Below are 11,319 nucleotides of genomic sequence, written 5' to 3'. Positions count from 1 at the left end.
TTTTAATCTTTGCTCCTGAATGATGTATTGAGCTGCAGGTAATCCCAGAAGGATATTATTAGGGCCTGGGTATTGAAAATGTCTCCTTCTTTTGTCTTCCCCTCTATTAAGTGTGGAATTAAATGTAGAAAAGTGAAGAAAGTAGGACAAACACAGGCTCTCTGATTTAATGTCTTATTTTGTAGTCTGAGAGCCCTGCCAGCTGTATAATGTACCAGGGGGAGGGGGAGAGGGAGGGAAGATGAAGGATGAAAACTTCTGAAAATCTGAATGAAAGCTACCTTTTTTGAGAGAAACGATGAAAGTTTCTCCATGCTAAATTGTTATCTTCAGTAATGAAGACTGAAATTAGCTTTTCCCAAGAAACTTTCATTGATTTAAAACCCAAAATCTTCTTTGCCATTTGGAAGCAAACAAATACACTTTCTTTTCAGGTTCTGAGTACCAGAACTGGAAGCTGGACTTGTAGCCCAGTGTTTGAAATAATAGTAGAAAAAGTATAGCGTGTGCAATTCTGTTGGAATAAAATTGAATAGACCGTCTCTTCAAATTCACCCTCCTTTATCTGACTGTGATAGGATGCTATTTCTTTAAAAGGGTGGATCTCTGAAAACGTTCTGCAGTACTGTAAATCTGAGTGGAAAAATATGATGTCTGGGGTGGTTTGATGCAAATTCCCTTTCCTCCCCCCCCCCCATTTGTAAGTAAACAGAAAATCTTGCTCTGTAACCCTCCTGCTCATTTCACAACATTAAATGAATGCTGTTTGTTACCTTTGTGTATCAGTAATGCTGCTATCGACTTCCGTCAGTATGTTGTTGGATCTTTGTTGATAGAGCTGGCTGGACAAAAGAGGAAATCTGGGGGCAGAAGGAGAAATATGTGTTACTGTTTTAATTCTCATTCTTGTTCAGATAGCACTTCTACTGAATTAACTTTCTGTGATATCCATCAGAAACTACTCTAGGCAGCCTGCAGGGCTGGTTCAAACTTCCTGGCTGTAGGGGTTGTGCCTGGCGTGTGTCGCAGGCAGCAGCAGTGCCGAGCACCCACTTTTGCGTCTGCTCCGGGGAGTGAGGCTGCTGCTGGAGGAAGATGGGGAGCAGAAAAGCCGCTCTCCTCTGCGTGGCCTGACACAGGGCTGCGCAGAGCAAGCAGCAGAATGAAAGCACTCAAAGGGACAGACTGACTCCTCCAGAGGTGACCGGTATCCCTTGTCTGTGCCATGGCACCGTCCTGTGGGTGAGAGGAGGGTATTTAACTGTCGGGACAAGTTTCTTGGAGTGACTGGTAGGTTCCCAGAAAGGATGCCTTCTGCTGCCTTGATCTACCGGTTGGCCACCAAGCCATGCCGCGTGGCATCACCCAAATGACAGAAACACAGGTACACCTCCCAAGATATAGCTGTTCACAAGATCGACTGCCAACACTTTGTCTTGCACAGTCCAGTAATTAAAAATCCACCAAACGCTGTTGAAAAAGCAAGTGCAGACTCCTGCCTCCCTCTCTCTAGGGATCCCCTAGTGGAAATATTGTTGAAGGGAATGCCTGTTCGCAAAATATTGAAAAGCCTACAACACCTGAGAAACTCGCAGCGCAGAAATTTAAATGCAGTCTCTGCTGTAGGGCAGATCAAACTGAAGAAAGGTGCAGTGCGAGGCTGGCTGGGAAGGACCAGGGTCCGTTTTTCATGGGCAAAGTGACTGCAGGTGTGTGGCTCTTGCATACTCAATGGCCCTAAAGACAGTAAGAATAGCAGGTGGATAAGGGGTGAAGATCAGGTCCTTTTGTCCTTTCTAGCTTGACTCAGGGAAACAATTTAAATTTCAGTGGGAATTCTTACTCTTACAGCTAAGACAGTCCTGTCCTTGAAAGCTGGTAGACCTAATTATGAGAGGCTTATAGGGATGGTGAATAGATCATCTTTGCTTCTTGAGTTAATCTTGATATATAATGCATGGCAAATATTGTCTTGTTTCTTTTAAAAACCGTCAGTGAGTGGAAATTCCAGAGAAGGGAAATGCAATCTTTCAAAGGATTAAGAGAGAACTAACTAACATGAACCAGATCATTAGCTTTGTATTTTCTGTTCCACCTTCTGATGCCCATATTTCACTCATGAGGATGAGTTGGAACGACTCCAAAAACTAAGTGGAAATTAATTTCTCAAAGGCTGATCTGGAAGTTAAGACGCATTTCAAAATCACTTGCTTTACAGATCCCATCCATTTGCCCTGAAGAAAGAAAAAATAATGCTTTATGTAGCAACACGAACTACAAGTTAAACTGAATATGGGTGAGCCGCTACGGGAGGCTCAGGGGGGAACCAGCCAGCAACCCAGCACTGCCGTGAAATGCTACATCAGCCACTGTGAGGGTGTATTTAACGTGTTCAAAACAGATCCTTAAACTGGAGGATTTTTAGCGGGAGCTGGGGGGGACTATGTGAGGAGTATTGTGCATACTGATTTTACAGAAGATTTTAAGATATTAAAATTATTTTTTTTCCTGAAACGCTCTATATTATGAAAGCCTACGTTACAACAAATTCAGGAAAAACAAATCAAAGGTTTGATTTTGCTTTCAACGTTATGTTCTCTAATATTTAAGAACCTATTTATATTTAAGGACCTATTTTCAAAATGAAAGTAACTGCTAAAACGTTAAGCCTCTTCTCTTCCTCTAAAGCATGCTTTTTATGATACATAAATTGTAATCTTTCTAAAATATCAAACTTCTGGAAGATTTAATTCCTGAAAGAATGTATTTTTTTGTGAGGGAAAACTGCTTTGCAGAAGATTGCGCAGAGCTGTTTTGCATCTAGCTTTAACGTAAACAATTTCAATTGCAAGAAAGAAAAAAGAAAAAGAAAATTAATCAGGTGTTCTTTGCTGTTACAAAGAGTCTCCTCTGAAGTACCTGAGCTGCAGACAAACACAGCAGAACCAGGGAAATGTGGGGCTGTTGTGAGATCAGATTCTAGGCTCAGCCTCCGAGAATGTCCCTAATTTTAAGGCTGAGAAGTAAAGGGTAAAATACTGGTGCTTTGAATTATGAGTATACTTAAGATCTTTGCTGAACTATGATATGAGACTAATGATGATAAATATTGTGAAAGTGATTAAAGCGTGATTGCATAGAAATGCATTTGTATTACTAACATTAGGTAATTAAGGTCCTTGTGTTGTTCCGAGCTATGCTTACAGATAGGCAAAGGGGAATCACAGTGAAATTGATACCATCATATTCAGAAGTGCTGAAAAACCTCCTTTTGCTGCTGTTTTCTGTGCTATGATTATATTTAGCACCTCCAGACATCTTGCTTATAGGCATGGGGCAGTGGCATAAGTCATCTAGTTTCATATCTAACCTGCAGATCATTTTGAAAGGAATTTCTTCTGGCATAGGATAGGAAAGAAAGGATCAAGTATTGCAAATACAGTACAGATCATTTAATCTTCCCACTTTGTACCTTGACTCACATTGCAAGTGAAAGTATGCCTTGGGTTAGATAAAATGCTGACTCTGCAAAAGGAAGTGTCAAAATCAGGGTAGCTTTTAATAGCACTGGATGTTAGCACTGACATTTCAGTGTGACAGACTTGTGAGATGAGTTAGCACATGTAAGTCTAGTTGAGAAAAGCGCCTACTAAATAAGGGCTAAGGACTGAAAGGGAGTGACTTGTTCCTGCTTTAAGAAAGCCCCACAGGGCAAGAAGGCAAGTTGGCCAAATTGTGGAGAAATTCATTGCGCAAATGCAGAACTGAGGTTTCCAAAGCTGCTGTGTAAACTTTTTTCCTAAGATTTAAGTTAATTTTGAACAGAAAATGCAGTACCCGTGGAAAAGCTTCCCTTTGTTCCAGGCTTAAAATGTGCCTTTTCATCCAGTTGAACCTATTTGCACTGGTTTGGAGCAGTAATTGCTAATGATTCCTTTGGTTCAATGTTATTCTGGACAAATTGTGGCAATTATCTAGATCACAAATACACGTAATGGTCTTTGATACTTTCTGTAATTGCACTTGAAGTTCAAATGCCCGATATTTAATATGTTCTGTGCTATTAAGGACTGTTCCAAGTCAAGTCAATGACAAAAGTGGCAGAAATCCTAGTGACTTCAGTGGTGAGGGTTCACACACTTTGGTATCGTTCATCTTACTTCAGAGGAAGATTTTGCTTTATTTTAATTCACTAGAGGGTAGCAGTGTACAAATTGTGTTGTGTAGTTTTTTCTTTTTTAATTCTGATCAGACTCGCATTCAGAGCCTTACTTCATTTCTCAGCCTATCCTTTGAATCTTCTGCTGGAGTCTTGAGGGGAAAGAAGACAAAAGATTTTAAACACCCTTCTGAAGGGAGGCCAAATTTTGTGCCATCTTCCAGGTGTTTTCTTGTGATGACAGAAGCCAGACGGCATTGGAAGAGTACAGCTACTGACTGTCAGAGAATAACGTCAACATCTCAGACTGAGTTTAGACACTTTCATCCAGCCAACACATAAAAAAAAGAAGAAAGAGACATGAAATTGCCTTTAGTTTTGTATCCCTCCACCAGTTTTTACTGAATTCTCTGCAGCGTGTCAGGCAGCATGATTAAATGAATGTCTATTACGATAGGACCTGGTCCTGGGCAAGCCACTGTGTTCCACCAGGGACAATCTAGGTGACAACAACAAGGAGGACTTGGGCTTCCAAACTGCTAATCTGGGGTAGGGTTGTTGCTGAGCGTAATTCATTTTTGTCAACAGTGGACGTGCAGATAAACAAGAAACAGTCCTTTGAAACAGATGTTGCTGTTTCATACACCTTTTCCTACCTAATAAGCTGCACATGCTAGGGTGAACCTTCTGATCTACATGTTGCTACACGGGCATTAATCATTTCTTGGGAGAAAGAAAGGGAAAATTTTAACAAAATATTGGCTATCTTTGTCCTGCAACAAGAAATTGTTTTCAGGCGGGTTGGTACAAGCTTTGATGTTTCACTTGTATCACAAGCATGCCCTGTGCTTTCAGTGATTGTGACCAGTCCTGAGTGGTGCTTTTAGACAAAATGTGCCACCAAAAGGCTGCTTCCTGTCCAAGTGCTTCCCAGCAGCTCTCTAGAGAGGCTGTTTCCCTCTGGTTTTTCATCTACCACTCCCCACCTCTTCTCTCCCAGTTTGTTATTCAAGATCTTCCAATATGTAGGCTTTATTACAGTTATCACAGTGCGAGGTTTAGCCAAAAATTAATTCCAGAGAAGGTGCTGTGCTGTTACGGTTTACCTCTAGTTTGGGATTACATCTTGTCAACCATGTAGGCAGCCCCTCTCCTGGGCTGCCTGTTGGTGCGTGGCTGTGTCTCAAACAGTCGTGGTCAAGAGAGCTGACTGTCTTGGCTGGGGCAGCAACTTGAAAGTAGCCCAGTATATATTAAAAATATACAGCCCTCGTGGCAATAAATCTCACTCCTAATACTTCTACTGCAGTATATCAAGAGATGAACAATGGAAATTTGAAGTGGTAGATCAGAGAAATATTTTTAGCCTAAAAATATGTGATGCTAAAAAAGATGAAGATATTCACGTACTGCTATGTAGAGGCCAGAAGTAGCCAAGGTATGCTCAATGCAGCCCTCCAGTGAGTAGTGAGAACTAACTCTGGTTATCCGATATCCCCATCTGCTCCTAGTTGGATGCAGAGAGAAGCCTTACCACTAACTAAAAGAGAGTCCTGACTGAATCAGACAGGCTGACACTGAAATCACATTGCAGAAGTTGCTCTATATAAAGCTTGCAGCAAACACTATTTTCTGGTGGTACAATGAAATCAATCCAGGGGACGTTTGCAGGAGAGTTTTCAGAATTCCTTCAGGCAATGACTGTGGAAGAGAGACTGTAATATAAGTGCACTCTTGCTCTGTGCAAAGCACAGTGAGATAGGCAGAATTAACTTTGATGGGAGAAAGCACACTCAGTTTTCATGAAGATGTTTAAATATCTGTTATCGTTTTGGCAATTTGAGTGGTTGAGTGGCAGGAATATACAGGGTTTTATACTTTATTTTTGGCAGCAACTGAGATACTGGATTTTAAAATGCAGGTGAAAAAAAAATCATTATAAATGGGTATCGTACCTTAACGGCTTGTCCATTTTATAAGTCTTTGTATAATGCTCTGGGGAATATGAAACAATTTCCTAGTCAGGGCCACAGAAATCATCCTAAAATATATGATAGAGGGGATGATAAAATAAGACAGTCAGGATCAGATTTCCATTTTCTTTTGGCTCTTGTTATTTCATAATTGCTAAAAAAAACTTTCAAAATGAGAGTCCCAACCTAAAACTTCAGCAAGAAAATGATTCACACCTGGAAAATATCAGGCTATGCTGAAAATATCAGACAAAATATACAGCTCATGCTGCAAGTATGTGAATGAGAGGAAATTGGGGTGTGTGCTGATTCCGTGACATACTAATTCTACAACTATCACTTAGGAATTAATAAAACATATACCATGACTCTCTTGCAGCTATATCCCTGCTGGCTGCTGCTGTGGTGATACATTGCAATAATATGCCAGTGATGATATTCCAGTAATAAATGATGGTAATATACCACCAGATCATCATCACTCCAGTGATGCGCTATTGCAATACATCATCAGGCAATGGAGTTTAAGCATTAGTGGAAGAGGCAAACTTCAATATACATACATTGAACATGGTGTAGGACATAAAGTACCACATGCTCTGTGTATGTATGTGCAGCAAGAACTGTATATGAAATGTATGTTGCATTTATGGCTTTTTCTTACTCATTTGAATACTTAAAATCTAAAGGAAATGTGAGTGTTCAAACAAACCTAGAATAGAATCCTAGAATTATTTAGGTTGGAAAAGACCCCTAAGACCACCAAGTGATGGAGCTGCTTGGGAATCAGCTCACCAGAATTTCAGCATCCTGCTTTGCAATGTGAGTGTGTTGGGTGAGTGCCTCCTGTAGTATTTATACACAAGGATGATAGGTAGAGCCTTGGCATGATAGGTAGGGTCAATAGGCTTTCGATTTAATTTGCTGCTGCTTCTCAGCATGTCCTTAAGACAGTGATTACTGCCAGAGGGCTCTCAAACTATTTTGTGAGCACTAACCAACTCTTCTGTAATAATGGTATAATATTAGACCTGATATACATGCAGATAGACCAAGTAATCGAAGGGAAAAATCTAAGGTATTTCTCATTCCTTATTCTTATTCCTTATTCCTTTCATCTGGCAGCTGTCTTCAAGCAAAGCTTGTACAGATGTAAGGCATCACAGCAGTGACATTTTCACTGAAATCTCCTCAGACGACATAATTTATAGATTAATCTCCAGTGAAATTTCCTAAGGAACTGCTGCATTCCAGTCCCAAACAGGATGTGAGTTTGGGGGGTCATGCTGAGTCATCTGCCTACAAGTAGGTTTAAAAAGAAGGGAAGATTTTACTTTGGAAGCCAAAGTGGCAATGCCAAGACACTGGAGTCAAGGGAAGAGACTCATCTTTAGTTAGTAAAGTGCAGTTTCAGAGGTTCAATTTTGATGACAACAGACCAGAGAATTAAGCTATGCACTTTAAAGATTTTTCTTAGCCTTTCTGGTACTGAATTTCTCCAGAGGAATTCAGTACCAGCCATCTCTGTGATCAATAAATATGCTATTGATGGAAAATGAGGGAAGGACTGAAAGAATCATTAAAGGTCAGCTGATTTGTCCCTGAAGCTCATATGCTCAGCATGTGTTTACTACTTAAGAGTCACAGACTGAGACAGTGACGTTCACCTGGGAAAGAGATTTGATTCTTGTATGGCCGGCTGAAATTTCTAACACTGAAGAATATTAATTTCTAGGAGCTGGCGTGAGTAGCTTCTGTGTGAGCAATCAAATTAGTCACTTAGGCTTCCACTTTCTTTGTAAAACAGGTAAGATCATTCCATTTAAGTTCAAACAAAAAACCCAAGCCAAATAAAGCATCGCTTACAAATCTTGGAGCATTGCAGTTTCATCATCCAGAATGCTGCTGCTGTAAATTTGTTTCAGCTACAGAGATTGAATCTTTTAGTACCTTATAAATACACTTTTTAGGATACTATTGCAAGAGTCAATGCCACATGCTGGAAAACAAAAAGCAATTAGAAGAAAAGAAAACTAGGAGAGGTGAGGATCTCCAAGTATAATACACATGTTGTATCCCAACAGAGCATCCAGAGCTACAGCGGAAAACAGCATTTCCTGCTGGGCTTGAACATTTTTGTCTGCTTTATTAACTTCCAGAAGTGACAGTGGAACTATAGCCTCAGATGGAAAAAATATCCACCATTAATACAAAGATCCTTAGTAATGAAAACAATCACAACCTTTATTACATTGTTCCTCTGCTTGGTAACCTCTACTGTTAGCAACTTGAAGTATATGTCTGGAATATACACAAGTTGGGTTGCTTAAAGTTGAAGCAATGTGGGTTCTACTATAGATTTCATTATTCAGCAGAGGTTCCTGCTTTCTGGTAGCTTTTACCTTTCCAGTTACTTTATAGCCAAGTTATTCTGTATCTTTCTATTCTGTTTGACCCTTTAGTACACCTATTGATTTATTTTCTTTTAAACTTCCTAAGTTCACAGTTTTATTTTGTCAGCTGTATAGCAGTGTTTTATTAAAGCCTAAGTGTATTTATTAAATGCTTTTCCTATATCAACCAGACCAATAATCTCTCTAAGATGATTACTTTGAGAAGATATATTTTCCATACTTTGCTGATAAACATTAACAGCAGCATGCACTTTTCAGTCTCTATCAACTGAACAAAATATGAGCTTTTTCTTTGTTTTCTCATACTGATACCAGCCTGACGACCTCTCTTATCTCAGCCATCTTGCCCATACTTTTAATGAACTAACAATGAACTAGCATTCTTTAACTTTTCTGGAATTCTCCTCTGAACACGGGTTACTGAAAAGATCAATATTTGCTGCCAAAAAAGCTCCTCTGCCAGCTGCTTTAAAATTCCTTGATGCAAATTACCCAGAACTTCTGATTTAAGTATGTCTAACTACAGTAGCTGTTGATTAATATCCTCTTTAGTTACAGTAGGAATAGAAAGTATATTACCATCATCATATAACAAATACATCATCCTTTTTCCCTGGTACAGAACAGACATCTTTATTGAATTCACTTGTATCGTTACTAAATACAAAAGAAATATCTATTGTTTCTCTTTGGGAACAGACCTATTGGCCTGTTCCAAGGTTATTTCCCACTCCAGAAATGTTTTGCCAAAACCGGTCCCTTATTAATATTCTCAACTACACATTTTTGTTTTTCTTGTCAATTATCTATGCTCTTTGACTATCAAATTAATCTTTTTTTCCTCCTTATCAGTAAGATTTACTTTTACGGCTGCATTCACTTCCTGCTGCAGAGGAATTATTATGCTAAGCTTATTCTGTTGTGTTTTTACACAGGTACCTTCTTTCTTCTGTAAATATAAGATATTCTTAAGTAGTTCTTACAAAGCTCTCATATTTTCTGCCTTATTTCCTTCTTCTAGTTGATTTTGCTCATAATGTTTTTTGGCTTTACAAAGCAATATGGTACTGGTTCAAACTTCGTTTTGCTTGCATGTAACAACATTAGTTGAATTATTACCACTTACCTGTCAATAATAAGGCCAAAACTAGTCCTTGGTGTAGGCATTTTCCATTTATTCAAGAGCACATCAAAAGTAAGCAAAAATCACACATAAAACGGATTCCTCTCCTGATACTGAAGTTTGCCTTTCTGGTAAGTGTTCCTCATCTTTCCTACAGGAAAGACCTGGCTGCTGCATTGAATCAGGAGAAACGCCAGCATCACCAGTGGAGTTTTATAGCTCCCAGTGGGATATGGCAACTCACTCCAGCTGGGCCCAGGCACAAATTCCCCCTCCCTCCTCCTTCCCCCATGGCAGAGTTTCCTGGCAGTCCCTGAAATGAGGACAGGCAGCTGTGGTGTGTCCTCTGCCAAGACCAAGACCAAGAGCATTAACCCTCTACTTATCAGCCGTCTGATGGGGTCTGTAGGACTTAGCAAGGAATCATCAGCCCCTGTGGGCTCTGCCCCAAAGTTGCGTGGTGTCCAGGGGAAGCTGCCCGGTTCCATGCTGTGCTAGACTGGCTTCAAGCCCGTGCTGATGTTGTAGGGAAGGAGCAGAGCTTGGCTTCTTAGTCGGCTGGATTTTGCAAGTTTCTTTGCAGCACTCCCTCAGCTGCTGGCTCAGAGAACGAGCTGCTCCAAGCGTCTGTGTCTACCTGGGACAGGTTGAGGCCGCTTGCTGTTTCAGTTCAAGGGAGAGAACAAGCTGAGGTTCCTCACTGTGCCTGCCCTGTCCTTAAAGCCCAATGGGATGCTGTCAAACCCATACCCTTGTTTAGTTTGGTTTTCTGGGCTAAAATGTCTGCATGCTGTTTTCCGCACTTGCGTTTGGATCTTTACTCATCCATAGCTGCTGTAAGCGAAAATGGTTCGTGTGCAATGGCTTCAATAGGCAGTTATCGGATCCAATTAGGGCGGAGTTCAATATGTGTTATGTCACTTTGCAAAGGACCAAAACCAGCACACGGCTTAACTTCAAACCTGGTTACAGAAAAATAATCTTTCAGAAGTTCTTTCTATCTCCTCCGTCTCTGGGAGTACATGGATTTATGTGTGTGTTTTCAACAGCTGAACAGCACTGTAAACACGCAAATCAGCCAGCAAAAGCAAAGTGCTCCTGTGCAGGGACTGCATTGCTGGTCACAGCATGAGCCCTTCCAACCCGCACCGGGTTTAATGAATACACACTTCACGACATTGTGCTGTGGCTCCATCCGTCTTTAAATCCACCCAGGAATCACCACGGGGCCCAACTCTGTGTGAACCTCCCCGTGGGTACCAACGGCACATCCCACATAAAGTCTGAAGTCAGGGTGTATATGCAAATACGACTGACGGCATGGTATGTCAAACACATTAACAAAGCTTCTTTATAGCTGCTCTTTTCCCTCTTCAGCCAAAAAAAAAAGAAACCACAGAGGTCTCTTCCAACCCAATCTTTTCTATGATTCTTTCTATTTGGAGCTGAGGCTGTAGGCTTAAATACTATATATACATGAAATTTCAACAGGCAATATTGTATTTTATAAGACCATAGCAAAGAAAATATATTGAATGCTTGCGTGATTCCTCCCCTTCAGTCTTGCTCCTGACCTATTGTAGAGCTCGGAATATTTCCTCCCAATATGTAGGTTTAGACAGTAGCTCCCTTTTGTGATTGCAAGTGAGA

The sequence above is a fragment of the Cuculus canorus genome, chromosome 15 (assembly GCF_017976375.1).
Source record: "Cuculus canorus isolate bCucCan1 chromosome 15, bCucCan1.pri, whole genome shotgun sequence".
NCBI classification, from domain to species: Eukaryota; Metazoa; Chordata; class Aves; order Cuculiformes; family Cuculidae; genus Cuculus; species Cuculus canorus.
The sequence above is the reverse complement of the archived record's forward strand: the minus strand, read 5'-3'. Positions refer to the sequence as shown.